Source organism: Furipterus horrens, unplaced genomic scaffold, assembly GCF_987537825.1.
Source record: "Furipterus horrens unplaced genomic scaffold, mFurHor1.1.pri manual_scaffold_1, whole genome shotgun sequence".
NCBI classification, from domain to species: Eukaryota; Metazoa; Chordata; class Mammalia; order Chiroptera; family Furipteridae; genus Furipterus; species Furipterus horrens.
In genome coordinates, this window is record NW_028327171.1 from 188,873,368 (window position 1) to 188,891,967 (window position 18,600).

The 18,600-nt window shown below is 36.7% G+C and overlaps 1 non-coding gene across 1 annotated transcript; it reads left to right on the top strand.

The window, feature by feature from the left end:
* The first annotated feature begins 13,473 nt into the window (after positions 1-13,473).
* On the top strand, positions 13,474-13,577 carry LOC150022468 (U6 spliceosomal RNA). The gene has a single exon (XR_016513518.1). It is a non-coding gene; the product is annotated as a U6 spliceosomal RNA (small nuclear RNA).
* The last annotated feature ends 5,023 nt before the right edge of the window (positions 13,578-18,600 follow it).

Genomic DNA, 18,600 nt, shown 5'->3' on the forward strand with positions numbered 1-18,600 from the left:
TTTTTCTTTTTGATTTCTACTTTGACCCATTTGTTGTTCAGTAGTATGTTGTTCAATCTCCAAATATTTATAAATTTCAAAGTTTCCTTCCCATACTTGATTTCTAGGTTCATACCATTGTGATCAGAAAAGATGCTAGATGTGATCTCAATCTTCTTAAACTTATTAAGACCTGTACTGTGACCTAACATAAAATCTATTCTGGAGAATGTGCGCTTGAGAAGAATGTCTGTTCTGCTCAAACCACTTTCAACTTAAAAATACAACATTTTGACACAATGATCTCACTTGGGACTCAAGTGATTCTTTTATAAGCTCTCCTCGGGTATTTAAAATAAAAGCACAACAATATATTTGAAAATATTCTTCATTTTTTTAAAGTCAGTTTTTCTGAGAGAAATACATTGACTTTGGCTTTCTCTTGCCCCTTCAATAAAGGCTTCTGTCTGTCAGGAAAGTACCCTATCTCCTGTGGAAAGAACTGAGTTTTAACAGCTGTCTTTCAATATTAATCATTAACATGCCATTCAATCCAACTAATGCCCATTCAGAATTGATAATGAGTACTAGGATAGTTTCTGTATTAAAGTAATCCAAAAACACCCAGAAAATGGAGCAATGAAAGAAATGTCTTATGATATCACCTAATACAGGAAACTAAAGAGCAACACAAACAAAGGAACTAAATAGGCAAAGACTAGAATAGTAGTCAGGAGGGGAGAGGGGGGAGGGAGAGAAGGGGGATAAGTAAGGGAAGGGTCTAGTCAAGGAACGTGTATGAATGACTCATGGACATGGACAACGGGGAGGGATATGATTGTGGGAGAAGGGATGGGCTGGGAGTGGGGAGCAATGGGGGAAAAATGGGACAACTCTAATTGAAAAAAACAAATAAATAAATAAATAAATAAGAAAGAAATGTCTTATATATATTTCCCTTTAAATCTCTACTGTTAAATATATTAGGGAGATAGGAAAGGGTTGAGCTCCCAAGTGCATAATTTCCCTTTTAGACAATAAAACGCTTTCCTGACTTTAGTTCCATATGCTAAAGATGGCATCTTTTTTTAACTTTTCCCTAACTAGAAATTAGTAGTAAGCACAGGCATTGCAAACACATCTATTTCTAGAAACCACCCTTTTAAAGGCTATTTTTAAAAATAGAAATAAAAGTTTGCAGCCTTCATACAGGGTTAACCTGTGGGCACCAACCTCCATTGTCTCCATTATCTTCACTGTTTGCAAAAGTTCACTTTGCCCATTTAGAAAAATAATGCTTAAGTGTTCTGGTGCAACAGTGCATAGTCCCACAATATTAATGCCCTCACCACTTCTCTAGACTTAAAATGGCTTTCTACCATAGATAAAACTTCACATCCTGATAATTCAAAAATTTCAGTAACTCCAATACTTTATGTACTCCTCTGTAGAGATGAGAGTAAGTTAGTTAGTGGGATTAAGAACCAATGAGGAAAACTAAAAAACAGTAGCTGAATTTTTTGTTTTATAATTTTAAAACTTTTTATGACTAAGCAAACCATTTCCTAGATGATAAAGAGAAATATAAGGCTCCCATGAAAACAATTAGAATAGTAAATGCATGTAACTCATGTTTCCTATACTATGTCAACAGAGAAAAAGGGGAGTGGAAGGATGGAAACAATATAGAGAGTCCCAGAGAATCAAAGAATATAATTATCTTTTATCTGAGCCCCTAAGTGAAATCCCTGTAACCTATCAGCCCACAAATTCTTCCCTTTCTCATCTCTAGAATTTCAGAGGCACTTAACATCAGAGCCTGGAATGGGATAAAATATTAGAGCATTCAAGTCTTGTTTCTTATTTGGACAATTTTCTTAGCCTCTCTAAGGCTTAAGTAACTTATCTGCCAAATGGAAATATTAAGTGCTTTGAAGATTAAGAGAAATGAGACATGTAGCTTACACATACATTGGGTATTTAAATTCTCCCCTCTGTTCTCTCTTCCCTCACTCGAGTTCTCCTCTTCCTGTGTTGCCATCGGTTGTTGCATTGCTATTATTCTTCCTTAGGCTGTACATGTAACAAAATGGTGCAGCAAGGTCTATGGATCCTGAAAATAAAGCCAATGCAAGGCATAGGAGGAAAGTCCAAATGAAGGTTTCCTGAAGTCTCAGAAAACTCCTTGCATTTCTTTCATTGCTGCCAGACTGTGTCAGTGCATATATTTATAATCAACTGCTGTGGTCAGAGGACTAAATTTATTTATTGGCTTAGGTCTAAATCACAGTTTCCATCCTTGGAGAAACTGGGTATGCTTCTACCATGGGAGGAATAGATCCCCCAAATGACTACTGCCAGAAATAGGGGAATGGATTCAGGGAAGATACATCCTCTTTTATCTTACATCTCCCCATCCTCACTTCTCTTTAGTGTTATGCGATGCTTTTGCTTAAAGTCTTCCAAAATTTCCATAATATAAGTATTTACATATATAACCAATGTGTCTGCTGCCTAGATACTCTCAAGTCTTCCAGGCTTTGGGGGAATGCATTGCTATCATAATCAAATTAAATGAAGTAAGTTCCCATCCCATGTACTTGGGGAAGTCCAGAACTCTCCCAAAGTATTCCACATAGTCTCATGGGCAGATGGAGTCTCCTCAGCCTCTCTCACTTGGGCCATTTTCATCTCTTACCTTCTCACTTTCTGTAGCTATTATCTTCTTGCCACACCACTTGGGCTATCCTCCTTTACTCCTCAAAATAGAATATAGTTTGTAAATTTTATTAAAATTTTAGGTGAAATAAGAAAGGATCACAGAAAAGGGTAAATCAGGGAATAATTGAATATTGAAGTTAAGAATTACTAGTTTCAGAAGTTTTTTGGTCATATGCCAAAGCTAATTTCTTGCCAACCTCCTCCCCATACCTACCCTATCAGCTTGAATCTTGATCTCCTGCCAGGATGCTACCTCACTGGATACCTCTCCCTGCTCTACATTATAGGACTCACAAAATCCTATCTCCCCAAACCATCAGGGAAATTTTAATATATTCACTTCCATTGTATGCAGAGTACTTTTACTTTAGGTCCACATCCTCACACAATGGAGTGTGTCTCTCATTCATCTGAGAATATAAATCTGATGTAGAGTAATGGCAAAAATTTTAATACTTAATTTACTTATGCTGAATTTAATTCCTTGGGTCCAATATTTAAACTAAAGGAAGAAATAACACATATTGAACCACATTATATTGGCTCTTTGCAATTTCACATTTTAAAATTAAAAAACAATTCAAAATAGCTGGTACATGGTCCCGTGATTCTGCAGCCCCAGAAGTTGTATATGGATTTTTCCTATTGCTTTTATATGTAAATTGTGTTTAACAGTAAGGACCAATTCTGCATCTCAGGGCTTTCCCAAACTTAAAGTGCTAATGTATACTCAATGGCGATAGCCATTGTTCCACTCTTCTTCTGAACTACAGGGTATTATTATCATGTCCATGAAAGAATATTCCTTATGAGAACACCTAGTCCAGCATTCTGCTTCCACACAGGTAAGTTGTTGTATCACCACTTACATATACAGCAGCTAAAATTCAGACATACAGTTGGCTTATACTAAGCTGCCGCAGAAAGACAAGAACTTTTATCTCCTGATTTCTGGCACTGTGCTTTGACTCAGTAGACTCAATAGATTCCAGAAAGCATTCCAATAGATGCAAACCACATCTTGGTGTTACTGCTTCCCTCCCAGATTTTGGCAGTCTTTCATTATTCACAGTTGTGTTCCTACCCAACGCTCTCCTTCCACTGTACTTTTTGAAAGTCACAGTCCCTTTTTCTTTTCTTTCCACATCCGTAAGCTATGTGAAGGCTGGCACCATGAGCTCTAAAATTAATTTCAAGCCACATTCCAGATGTCTTTCCTAAAAGTTACAAGCTGGTAAGAAAACATAGTCAATGCCTAATCCAGAGTAAGCTTGTCTGGCTATTCCCCCGAAATTCTATGTTGTTGATCAGCATATTATTTCATATTTAAGGTTGTGTCAACGGTCCAGCAAATGCATTTGGTGGGTAGAGGAGTGCTCTTTACTCTGATACAAGGTTTGTATGCAGTAGTTTGTATATAATGGTTCTTGTATTTAACTGATTATTATCCTTTTTATACTGTCAAAAGAATGAAAGGTTCTGGGCTATATCAAGTGCTAAGCAGTAGCTCACAATGTAAAAAAGCATGACTGTGTTATCCAATGCCTGATGGAGACAGTATAGTAGCTAAGCCAAAGCCTTCCGAGTAGAGCCGCCTGAATTCAAATCTGAGCCCTCACACCTCCTATCTGCACCACCAGGAAACTCAATCTTATCTTTTAACTTTGAGATAATAGTACCTATCTCATAAAAGTGTTGTATATGGATAAGAGAAATTAATATATGAAAAGGTCTTGGGAGAGTGCCTTGGAAATAGTAATTCATTTCTAAAGGCTTACCACTATTCATTCTTATTGAATTGGGAAAACCACATAGGCTCAATACTATTTTTTGAAGTCTGAAAGTATTTGTATTATTAAACACAAAACTTTGCCTCTATTCTATGAAAAACTGTTGTGTTTTTTTTTTAATTTTTTCAACCTTAATTTATTCATTTCACAAATCTAAATTGAGCACCCAAGTGCCATGCACAAGAAGATGTGCCAGAAATATACCACTGAATAAGAGAGATAAGTTCCCAAGAAGCTTTAATACTGGAGGAGAAGAGACAAAATAAACACATAAACAAACATAACGATCAAGATAATATCAGATAATAAAACTGTGCAGCAAATAAAATGGAGTGATGTAATAGGTAGGTGTAGGGGCAGGGAGGGGTGGGGCAGTGATACTCCAGAAGTGAGGTTGAAGCTAATGTCTGAATGAGAAAAATTGTTCTGAGGAGAAACAAGATGGCGGAAGGGTAAGTGGAAGCTACACTGACTTCCTCCCAGAACTAGTCTGGATTTACAACTTAATTTTGGAGAAATCATCTGGAATAACCAACCAAACACTAGCTGGAGAGAAGTCTTATAACCACGAAGAGATAGAAAAGGCCACTACATCACAACGTGACCGGTACGGAGTGCGGAGACGCGGAAGGGCTGGCTGGGCTCACACGAGTGGCAGCTGAAGGAACTGATAACCACCTCAGCAGCTGGGGGTTCCCCCTGAGAAGGGCAGGGTCTAAACTCCCAGCTGGGCTTCCCAGCCTACAGCAACAGAGTGGAAAGTAAAATAGTATCCAGTTGTGAAAAGCGAAAAGCTACAGGGTTTCTTGCTAGCCAGAGAGAAACAGCTGGAGAAAAAGAGCTCTTAAGCGGATCACATATGAAAATATTTTGGCCCCCACTTGCCCTGGGATCGAGTGGAGGGAAGGCAGAGAGGGCTAGAGATGCTTGAGGAGATTTTGGTGTGGTGGCTTTGAGGGGAGAACTGGGGAAGCAGCCAACCGGGTCCCAGTGCTGACTCCTCCACAGTACTGCAGGCAGACCATTCTCCCCCCTCCAAGTGGCGTCAGCCTGAGGGGAAGCAAAAGCCCTACAGGAATTAAGCTGCCACATCCACGGTCCTTAAGCCTGACGGCTGATCACAGATTGAATAGATTAACAACTAAAGAAGTCAGACAAAGGCTGCCTAGGCCCAGACTGGTACAGGATCTGACGCCACCAGGGGCAGATCCAGGAAGTGCAGATCATTCTAAGAAGCACCAACAAACAATAGGAGTCACAAAAATGGGGAGACAGAGAAACAACCCCCCATCTAAAGGAAAGGTAGAATCTCCAGAAAGAGTGCTAAATGAAATAGAGGGGAGCCAACAATCAGATATGGAATTGAAAGCATGGATTATGGAGAAGCGCAATGAGCTCAGCGGAAACTACAAAGAACTCCAGGGAAACTACAAGAAACTTACTGGGAATTACACCAGCATGAAAAATGACATAGAAGCTATCAATAAGAGCCAGGAGGAAATGAAGAATACGATCTCTGAATTGAAGAACACAATAAAAGGAACTAAAAGCAGGCTAGAGGAAGCAGAAGATCGGATCAGCAAGCTGGAAGACAATGAGGACAAAAACTCCAAGACAGTGCAACAAAATGAAAAAAGACTGAACAAGACTGAAGAGGCTCTAAGACAGCTACAGGACAACATGAAACATAATAATATCTGTATCATAGGAATTCCAGAAGGAGAAGAAGAAGAGCAAGGGATAGAAAACCTCTTGGAAAAACTAATGACAGAAAACTTCCCTAATATGAGGAGAGAAAGAGTCACGCAAGCCCAGGAAGCACAGAGGGTCCCAATGAAGATGAACCCCAACAGGCCCACTTCAAGACACATCATAATTAAAATGGCAACATTCAAAGACAAAGAGAGAATCCTAAAAGCAGCAAGAGAGAAACAACTAATAACATACAAGGGAACTCCAATAAGGCCATCATCAGATTTCTCAGCAGAAACACTACAAGCCAGAAGGGAATGGCAAAAAATATTCCAAGCAATGAAAAACAAAGTCCTACAACCAAGAATACTCTACCCAGCAAGACTCTCATTCAAAATGGAAGGTGAAATGAGGAGTTTCCAAGACAAAAGAAGGCTAAAAGAATACATCTCCACCAAACCAGCATTGCAAGAGATGCTAAAGGATCTGCTTTAAGAAGATGAAGAAACAGAGAGAGACAGAGAGGAACACAAGTACAAAGGGGGAAAATGACAATGAATAAGTACTGAAAGAAAGAAGGAACTTCTACCATTTGCAACAACATGGATGGAACTAGAGAGAATTATGCTTAGTGAAATAAGCCAGGCAATGAAAGAAAAATACCTTATGCTATCACCTATTATGGGAAATTAATGAACAACACAAACAAATGAGCAAAATTGAACTGTATATATTTTCTCCCTATCTGATCCCTCCAGAGTTTGGCATTCTAAAGAAGTAAGTAATGACATAAGTTTCTTTGCATAAAACTAATAAGACCAGTTGTTAATAGAGGTTTTTTTGATTAAGACTTTGGAATGTCATGCTTAAAGGAGACATGCTTGGGCTCTGGTTGTTACCAAAAAGCTCTGAGGAACTGGGATTGACTTTCAAAGGCAATAAAAGCCCACAAGATAAAAGGCCTGGTACCTTGGTTGGATGTGCAGTCCATTGCAATCTTTCCAGGGAAGGAATGAAGGTTGTTTTCCTGAAAGATGGCTAGAAGGGATCTTAAGGCACAATGGAAAACCAGAAGGACTTGGAAAAGACAGGTGTTTACAGGCAATGCTGAATGCCAGGTATGTGGTTCTGCTTCTGTGCCCTGAAGGGCAGACTGAAGGTCACCATAAATGTTTCTTGCAAAGCAGAACTAAAGATCATAAGTGATCATTTTCTGCTCTTGTTGTGTTTATGCAAATGAACAGGATAAATTAAAAATGGACTTAATGCAGCCCCCTTAATGACAAGGAGGGTAATCTTAGGGAGAAAAATCGTGATTCAAGGAAAATTACAATGCTCAGTGGTAGACTATAAAGTAGTGCAGCTAACCGTCTTTAAAGTTTATCTTCATTTAAAGTTTGTTTTTTAATTTGAAAATTAAACTATGTCTGTGGTATTATCAAAGATGTTTAATTTACAGGCAAGAAGATTGTCAAATGCCTTGCAACTGGATGTCTTTCTGATAAGATAGTCCTAGAGATTTAGACTTATATGTGGGTTATGTTACATAGATTAACATGTGTTTTCTGTTTTCAAAGGCCATAAGCCTATGATCTCATTACCTGAGGCCTATGATCTCATAGGCGTCACTTAATCCTGTCTGCATCGCTGCCTCCTGAGACTCAATGGTTTGGCTGAACTAAGTGGCTGGGTTGGTGAAGAATGGGGTGGTCTGTAGGCTTCACTTTAAAACTGTTTTCTCTTTTCTATCCTAATGGCTTGGACAGAAAGAGCCCAGAAGTCTGAGAGGGGGTAAACCTAAAATATTTCCCTCAGCCCAAACTAAGTATAATGGGCAACAGGGTTTTGGACAGGTGAGATGTACCTGGCACACCTTGCTCCAAAGAAGCCCTTCTTTTCCCTAATGTGGGACATTGAAAAATTAATACCTGCCTTTTTTCAGCTAGTGGTTATGGATTGAATGATGTCCTTTAACCCTGTTGCCAAATCTGTTGCCTCCAGAATACAACAAGGATGCCAGCCTGTTACACCAAGCATACCATTGTCCAGGGACAGCCAACTGACCTGGAGTCTGCATGATCCTTCCCCATGTGTGAAGGCCACCCCTGCCTCCACACCCTCACTCTTATTAGGGATTTCTGGACCGAAGGGTAGGTAGGATGACGACCATGTCCAGCTTGAAGCATCTAGAGGAGCTGGAGACCTTCTCCCATTGTCCTGTATAAGATTATAAAGGGTCTTAAGTCTGAGAGGGAGGGATTGTTATTTTTTATTGTTAAAATAATTAATTAATTAATTAATTAATTTTAAAAAAAGAAGAAGAAGAATATATGAAAGGGTGAGGCAGGAGAGCGTGTATGTACAACCCATGGGCATGGACTTGGGGAGGGGGGATTGTTGAGGGAGGGGTGTGCTGGGCGAAGGGGAGCAAGGGGGAAAAAATTGGAACTATTGTAGCAATATAATCAATAAAATATATTTATAAAAAAAGAAAGAAAGAAAAATTGTCCTGCAAAGTCCAGCAGAAGGAAATGCTAGTGTGAAGGAGCAGGAAGTAGGTCAGTGTGGTTGAAGTGGCTTGAACCAAAGAATGAGAGATCATGTCAGACATATAGTCAAGAGCCAGATTGTATAGAGCCTTATGGGCCCTGGTCAATTTTAGACTGTAACCTAAATGAAATTAGAAGCCATTGGAAGGTTAGAGTGAGAAAGGATGTGATCTGAGTTATAATTCTTAACATTCACCCTGGCAGCTGGGCAGAGAATGGATAGAGGAGAAAGAGAATAAAGCCGAACTGCTAAGAGGCTGCTGCAGTTGGTGAGAGATGATGGTAGCAGCAGGGATGGGCGGATTCCGGATGTATTTTAGAGAAAGAGCTGGCAGACTTGCAATGAATGTGAGGGTGAGGATGAGAAAGATGGGAATCAAAAATGACTCTTGGTTTTGGCTTGAGAAACTATGTTGGTGCTTATTTATTAAATTCAGAAGACTTAGATAAATTTAGAGGAGAAAGCAAGTGTTTTTTATGATATTTTTATTTTGACAACAGGCACTGAACAAGAGACATCTGCATTTTTCTAACTTGGAAATACTTAAAAACTCATTTTTTAGTCTTCTAAAATTTTAGCATTTGGTGAAGCTAACCCTAATGGATCAAAGAGACAATGCCACTCTCCCTTTATTTACTGAGTTATATGTTCCATTTTCACCTATATTACAACTAAAATGTAAAGATGGTCATATGATCTTACTTATATGTGGACTCCAATCAATAAAACAAAATAAACTGACAAGCAAAATAGAAGCAGAGGCATAGATACTTGGAGCAGACTGACAGCTGTCAGAGCAGAGGCTGCAGGGGTGGGCTGGATGAGAGAAGGTGAAGGGATTAACCTAATAACATACGCACATAACCCACAGACGTAGACACCAGTGTGGTCATGGCCCGAAGGAAGAGTAGAGGTGGGCAGAGGGGGATAACTGAAACATCTGTAATAGTGTCAACAATAAAAATAAAGTTTTAAAAGATTCTCTATAATCCATTTTCCCCTAGAGCTTTCTGCTGAAAGTTTTAGAAAGCATGAACTCAAGAGAAACTAAGACCCACACCTGCATAAGTTATATTGTATCAAACACACAGAATGATTTAAAGCAATATGGAATAAATAAATATAATTGTGGTGATGATGGTAGCAGCCAAACATATACTGCACAGGCGCAAACAAAGTCTAGAACAGTTTACATGCAATATTTTATACCACTTCTTAAACATTAAATAGCTGTTGTTTCAAATGAGTCATTTGTCTTCTCTTTCAGGTCTGAAAAGAGTACAACCAGTTTTGCTTCTATTTGGAAAATGAGAACTCGTTCTGATGCATCTGATATAGTAGGGACAATTTGAGGACAATGCAAATGTAATGTTTGCTATGCACCATCTCATCCCTGAGCAACGCTAGATGAACGCAGAAAACTGTACCCAATTGATCAGAACCATGCTGGAATACACAAAACACACACACTCTTCAAACATCTGCTACCTCGTTCCCCAGCCTATCTTATGAGCAACACCCATCTGATTTCAGGTAACCCTCCTGCCATCATTTCACAGTGACTCACAAGCTGCAACCCCTCTAACGCCCACAAGCAAACTGCAGGTTTGTTGTAAGGTAAAGAGTCATATTCACTGTGGTAATTATATATTCCTAACAATTTAATATGTGTCAAATAGTGAGGGTTCTATCTTGTGTGTCACTGTGAAGTTTTTGAGGGCTATACCCGTAAGTGCTTCAAGCCACAGCTCTGGAACACATAGAGCAGAACTGGCTATCTTTGAAATTCAAATGTAGTCTTTCTGGGTTGTTTCTAAAACTTAGCAAATAACTAGAATCACCAGGGTGATTAGAGAAACCTAATTATATAGTTTCTCTGACTCACGAAATAGGTTTAATAAAAATGCTTAGAATGAGAAAGATTTTGCAAGCTTAGGAAACTCTCAACTTTCTAATTGGCTAGTATATATTAGGTGTTATTTCATTCACAAGAATGGTCATTCTTATTTAGGTGTTTAATTTTTTCACTCTTATTGTTTTATCATTTTTTATATCTCATATTTATAAAAGAAAAAAGTAACTAAAGAAAAGTTCTTTTTAGTTATATAAGAAATAGTCAATTTCATGAATTGTGTGTGTGTGTTTACATATTGGGGAAAAAGTTTTAATTGAAATCTAAAATCATCCTGAAAAAAAGATATTAATGTTGCCTAATTGTTAGATACTTATAGTAAAATGAAAACAGAAAGGGAGGGGAAGAAAGGGAAGGTGAGGAGAGGTAAGGGAAGGGAAGGGGAGGGGAGGGAGGAGAAGGGGACGGAGGAGGGGAGAAGGGAGGAGAGAAGGAAGAGGAGAGGGGAGGGGAAAAGGAGGAAGAGAAAAGAAAGAAAAGGGAAGAAATTTAGTCTTTTTATGCTCCTTAGAAGTTAAGAAAATCACTGCTTAAAAAAAAAGTGGAGTAGAAGTCTTAGTATTCATTAAAATACCATAAAGTTCTTATAAACTGGACATACATCCGTGGCATATTTTATGGAAAAAATAAAAGAGAAGAAAATATTAACATCAAGAGTTTTGAAGACTGTTTCATTCTGAAGCCCTGGAAGTTTTTTCCCCGGCAACCCTCCAAGCTGTCCCTAACTGGCACAGTGTGTGGGCGTGTACCAAAGACTCCTGTCCACTAGGGGCTAGACTTTCACCAACAAACTGCTTTTAACTATAGCACTTAAAGTCCTAGTTACCTAGTCTACAGATAAAAGGTTTTTTTGTTAATCCTGAAATGTATTTCTGACTATAAAAGGGATAATTTTTAAATATGTACCTCAGATCAGCTTAATAGTTCCAAATGAATTGACTCAAAGAATTATATTCACTTCAGGAAGTTTATATTGTGATATTAAAATAGTTTATCAGTGAAACACTTGCTATTTTCCCTCTTTTTCACCTCCAGGCATTATGAAGCTACAGACTTTATGATACAGTAATCATGCTTAATTAACATCAAGCAATCAATTATGCATGGTGTGCCTGTTATATAAATTGATATTAGGAAAAGAATAAGACCATAGGTGTTTTTAAAATCTTTTTGGAATTCACCCATTTATCAAACATTTAGTCAGTTTTCTCTGAATAGATGGATTTGAAAATAGCTTTTTTTTGTTTGTTTTCTTGTTTTTTTTTTTTTTTTTTTTTTTTGTCCAGTTTTCTATAAAAAGGATATGAACTTTTATAGTCACAAAGAAAGGGCCATTTTTTAATTTAAGATTTATTTATTAAAATCTTATCGATTCTGCTTTAGCCATACAAAGATGAAGACAGAAGTCCTTTGTCAAACTGGTTAATTTCATTACCGAGGGAGGTAAACTAACAAGGCCCTTCCAAAACAATGACCATCCCCTTGGTATAAAACAGGTGTGTAAAGGGCAGCGGTACAGTATAACGTGAGATGTGCAACAATTAAGATTCATGGCTTTGGAGTCTGAGAAAGCATGGTCTAATATTGGTTCTGCTATGTGATCTCAGTACGTTTTTAGCCCCCCTAAGGTTTCTCCACAAGAATCATAGGATTAAGAGAAATAATGTTATGTAAAAGGTCAGTACAATGCCTTTACTAAAAATGTTCTGTTTTTGTGATAGAGCATAGAGAAGCATGGAAAAAGGAATTGAGAATGAAAACGCCTAATGATCAACATGTGACTGAGAGAAGAGGGTAGGTTTCTCAGGTACCAAGAGTCATCTACACTGGATGTTCACTGCATTAGAATGTTACAGGTATATAGCAGTTATATACCTGATTGAAAGAAGCATAACTGCCTTACAGCTTAGAGTCTGTTTTGAAGCTCTAAAACCAATAAGATCATAGAACTTTCTCAGGAGGAATGAGTTGGCCAAGTTCTGCCCAAGGAAGTTCTCACAAGAAGGCATTATAAAATGTCCTTATTCCTCAGAACTTAACTTTAAAATGTTCCCACTGAAGTCCAATGGGAGTTTTACGGGACTAAAGGATAGAATTAGGTCTTGTGTATTTTTAAAGGGTCATTCAAAAAGGCAAAGTCTAAATTTTTTACAGATGGCAGAGTAAGTACTGAAGCAGTTGTCCAAAACTGACCTTTTATATTTTCCAAAAGCAAATGTTTACTGAAAGAGGAGTCTACTATACTACCAATATTAAAAAAAAAAAAAAAATTCCTGGATGCTTACATTGGACAACTCAGTACACATTCACTGCCAAATGCATTTATAAAAATCAATAGTAATATTTTCCATGGTACCTGTTTTCAACCCTCCCTCAAAATTTTGCCCTGAAGTTGTTTTTTCTCAAACACCAATATGTTTCTGAGAAAAAAAATAGAACATTTTAGATGAGAATAGGTTTGTGAAAGCATATGCAATTTAAGGACCTTTCTGTTAGCTTTACAGTTTCTACTTTACCACAATGGGGCATAGGCAAGGGTGAAGATGGTTGATTTTGCTAGGTCTTCCAGATGGTAAATTCAGAACTGACTTTTACATCTTAGAGAATGGAACTCCTTTCAGTGTTCCTTCAGAGAGGAAAAGGGGCTTCAGAAATTTCTATGTTCTTTCAACATTAAATAACTTTAAAAAACAACATTTTGATGAGTTGAATGAAAAAAGTTAGAAATACAAAAGTCCATCAAATATAGAGGTGAGAAACTAAAGGTGATTTGTCAAAATATATATTGGGTTTAATAAATTCAAAAAGTTCGAGGTGGGGGGTGGGAGGCTGCTCGCTTGGGCAGCACACATACTGAAATGGGCATGATTTGAAGATTAGCATGGCCCCTGGACAAGGGTGGCATGCAACTTCATGAAGAATTCCATATTTCATGTTTTTAGAAACACATGTAATATAAATAGTTTCAAGAATGCTATTCACATCCTACTTGAGATGAGTTTTTTTGGGTATTTTTTTTTTTTTAGGAAATGAATGTGAAACCCATTCGTAATGCATTTAGAGAAGTGTATAGAAACACAACTAATGAAGATTGTTACATAGGGCTACACGCACAAAAAAAGTTTCGGGGTAAAAATTGAAATTATGAACTCAATCATCGCACAATAGCCATAGTTTAAAATTTTCTTAACTTCTTACATAGTAAGTGGGTTTCAAGTATTCTTCTAACATGTAGATTTTTAAAAACATTTTGTTCCATACCTGATCCACAGAAATTAAGACATTGTCTCTCAGGAGACAATGAGCATAGTAGACATTCATTAAGACAATTAAAATTACCTTGTGTATACAGAATGATTTTGCTCCTAATCTAAGTTCTGTTTTCTGTTATGAATTGTAGAAGTCTGTATCTTTTTTAAAAAAAAAAAACAATAAAAATAAATGGCTCACTCGAAGTAATATCATACCAGCATTTTGGGGGAAAGTTTGGCTGTTTCTTATAAAAATAATACATTCCCAATTTTTTACCCAGTAATCTCACCTCTAGATATTTACACACACACACACACACAAAGAAAATAAAACCATATATACACAAAACCATTTGCACAAGAATGCTATGAAAGCTTTACTAAAAAGTAGCAAAAACTGGAAATTTGAATTTCTTCAAAAGGAAAATGGGCAAATTTTAGTACATTCCTACAGCAGGATACTACCCAGAAGAAAAAAAAATTGATATGCACATTAATATGAATAATTTTAAGAGACATAATGCTGTGCAAAAAAAAGCTAAACACAAAATAGCGAACAATTCCTTTTGTATGATAGTGAATATTCAGCAAAACTAAATAGTTTTAAAAATAAGAGAAATGGTTGTATCTGGGCGAAGGACAGGATTAACTGGGGAAGGACAGGAAGGTACTTGCTGGGATGAGGACAATATCTGTTCTTCATCGGGGTGGAGGTTAGATGGCTGTCCATATGCAGTTGGAAAGAGTCATCAAACTGTATACTTAAAGTGTGTGCATTTCACTGTAAGTTAATTCTATTTCAAAAAAGAACAAATGTATATATTTTTAAAGATTTTTTTAACATATGCTATGCAAATAAAGAAAAGGAAGTATGGCTTCTTTTACGTGCCCTCCTGTATCGCTATCTGTAAACTTAAGTGGTTCTAACAACTCACTGAACATATTTAATTTGCAACTGTGCATCATTTTTGTAACTGGTCTATTTTCCAGAAGGCAAGAGCTTGTATTTTTTTTTTAATTTAAATTGTTTGTAATACAGCACATAAATTGCCATTAAACATGGCAATGCAATGAGATCTTCTAGAAGGAACAGGTGGGATAACTTCCCATTTTTTTCTTATGACTTTGAGAATAAATCTCCCCCAAATGACACCTTTCTCCTTCAAACACTTCAGTTGTATATTTTATAACTTTTACATATGTCATTTTTACATGACAGTCACAGCTTCCACCTGGAGTTTTGCAACACTGTCCACATGTTACCTTTTTTTAAAAGAATATGCATGTTTTATTATGAATAATTTTGCATAATAAAAATGAATGTACAAAATAATTAACAAAAAATATTTTAACAAGCTGAAATAAATCATGAAAGATAAAGGCAGAAATATAATCCATGGCAGAGTCTCCAAAAGTCATAGAAGTTCAAAAGCCTTCTTCCAGTTTCACTAATAAAAAGACACGAAGGTCAAAATCTAAGTACCATTATCAAAAGTCTGACATAATCTACTATATTCTTCCTAGGCAGCTAATACTGATGTTGAGGGTAGCCAGATTCAACAAGCAAAGTTAAAAAATTATGCAAATGGTTATTTAATAGTCACAGAGATTATAACTAACAAGTTGAGAAATTTTAAGAACGTCGAGAACCCTATTAGATGTTTCAAAAAAGACAGACCTTTTTCATTGCCTTGCATATTCACTCATGCATTCATTTGTTAATTTCATCCACAACTACTTATTGGGGTACATTTATTATGTATGGTAAGGGTGCCAAGAATACACAATGGGGAAACAATAGTATCATCAAGAAATGGTGCTGGGAAAACTGAATACCACTCGCAAAAGAATGATATTTGACTTTTATCTTACACCATATACAACCCAAAACATATTAAAGACTTAGGCATAAGATCCAAAACTATGAAACTCCTAGAGGAAAACATACAGGAAAGTTTCCATGACATTGGTCTTGGCAATGATTTTTTGGATATGACATCAAAAGCAACAAACAAAAACAAAAATGAATAAGTGAGACTACATTAAACTAAAAAGCTTCTGAATAGCAAAAGAAATAATCAACAGAGAGTATATCTCATTTTAGATTCATCTACATAATAAATATTTTTAAATGAGATGTTTATTACACTATTGAATTTTAAGGTAACGTGATAATTTGACATATATTCTTCTGACATGTACAACAGTCTTAGAGAGTTTTTTGTGATAAATTGTAATTTAATACCTAGGGTCTGAGAATGTGTTGCTACTTACTGCTAATAAGACAGGAGTAATTCTTCACACTATAAATTCCTGTTAGAATTTGAGACAAAATAAAAAGAATAAAGCCTAACAGACGAAACTTTCAGAAAGCACATAAAGACAATCTATGGACTGCTATAAGCAATGTCATTTATTGTCAGACAAAAAGTGGAGAATCATGGAAACAAGATCTAAAACCTCATTTACTGACTATTTATTCAATATATAAGTTAGAAAGTCAATTCTGACCTTAATAACAGAAATCCAGGTTGATTTCTCTCTCACATAAAAGGAGTCATGAAGTTGACAGCTCGAAGCTGGAGTGGTTGTTCAGAGTCATTGTGAGTCTGGGGTCTTTTAGTCTGTCTGCTCCACCATCTTTAAGGTTGCTTGAGGATCCAGTAGGACTTCTGGAGTTCTAGTCATCACATCCACATTCCAGGAAATGGAAGAAAAGTGGATGGTTCAGGAGAGAAGGGTTTCTCCAGAAATCCCACCAAACGACTTCCAATAACATTTTATTATTCAACCCTATCAATTAGGATTGCTGGGTAATATAGTTTTCTAATTGTCTAAGGTTAGTAAAGAAAGGAAAGAGGATGGATACTGGGAGTCCTTTTTATAACAAAGGTTAGTTATATTCTTCTGCTTCCTAGAATATAAAATGATAACTGTAGTTTTCTTCCTCCCATATGATAACAGAAAAAGGGAACAACTAAGTGTTTAGCACAGGCCAGGCAGTGTTTTAATTTCTTATTTGCATTAATTTATGCATTCCTTATAATAACTCTATAAAATAGGTCTAGTTTATCCCCCATTTACAGTCAAGGAACTAAAGTACAGTTTAGGAAACTTGCTCATATGAATACAGCTGGTAAGTATCAGAGCCAGGATTTGAACCCTAGTGTTCTACTTGAGTCTATAAAACAAAAAGCTATATTACAAGAGAAATAGTATTTTTAAATAAAAACACTGATCATCAGAGAAATGCAAATCAAAACCACAGTGAGACACTACCTCACACCTGTCAGAATGGCCATTATCAATAAATCAAAAAACAAGTGCTGGCAAGGATGTGGAGAAAAGGGGGCCCTACTGCACTGTTGGTGAGAATGCAGATTGGAGCAACCACTATGGAAAACAGTGTAGGGTTCCTCAAAATATTAAAAATAGAACTGCCTTATGACTCAGGGATTCCACTTCTGGGAATAGATCTGAAGAAATCTGAAACACCAATTCAAAAGAATATATGTTCCCCTATGTTCATTGCAGCATTATTTACAATTGCCAAGATTTGGAAGCAACCCAAGTGCCCATCAGTAGATGAATGTATTAAAAAAGCTGTGAAACATTTGTACAATATACCTTTTGTGACAGCATGTATGGACCTGGACAGTATTATGTTAAATAAAATAAGCCAGTCAGAGAAAGACAAATACCATATGATTTCTCTTATATGTGAAATCTAATAAACAAAATAAACAAACAAAACAGAAATAGACTCCCAGATATAGATAACAGACTGACAGTTGTCAGAGGAAGGGCAGTTGGCAGAATGGGTGAAAAAGGTGAAGGGATTAAGCAGTACAAATGGGTAGGTGCAGAATAACCACATAGATACACTTTGCAACATGGGAAATATGTCAAAATAACTGGGTATGGGCCAGGTGGGTGTTTGGGGCATGGTTAGATTTCGTGGTTTTTCTGGCCACATCTGAAACTGACTAGTGCAGAATGGTATTGAATGTAAATTGTGTTTGAAAATAAAATAAAATAAAAGTTAATCAATCAATCAATCAAGACAAAGAAAATAAAAAAAAGTAATTAGAAAGGTAAAGCTGTGCTGAAAATGACAGTAACATTAATGTTAGTTATAATTTTCTCTGAATAGTGAGACTGTTATTTTCATCTTTGAATTTTTCTGAATTCTCCAAACTCCCCACAATGGATGGGCATTTCTTTTGTAATAAGAAGGAGGAAATGTTTTGTAAAATAACCATATCACCAAGATCAAAAGGGAAAAAAGGCATTTAATTTCAAAGTATGACAACAAGTAAACATGAGGTTGATGATGCTCAGCATTTTATTCTTCTTAAATGCTGACAACACCCAACCATCGATGCAAGCAGAGCTGTCACTTACTGAACTTAAATATAATCCTCTCTAAAGGCTAACACAGTTGGTCAACAAGCTTTCTGTAAATACCCATCTATTTCAATTCTGGATGTTTAAACAATGCACATTAAATTCATCTCAACCTGGCACAAATTCCTTTTTTTTTTAGCTGTTTTATTTATTTTTTTAAGTAAATTTTATTGATTATGTTGTTACAATAGTTCCAGTGTTTTCCCCTTTGCTCCCCTCTGCCCAGTATCCCCTTTCCCCCAGCAATCCCACCCCCCTTAGTTCATGTCCATGGGTTATGCATATAAGTTCCTAGGAT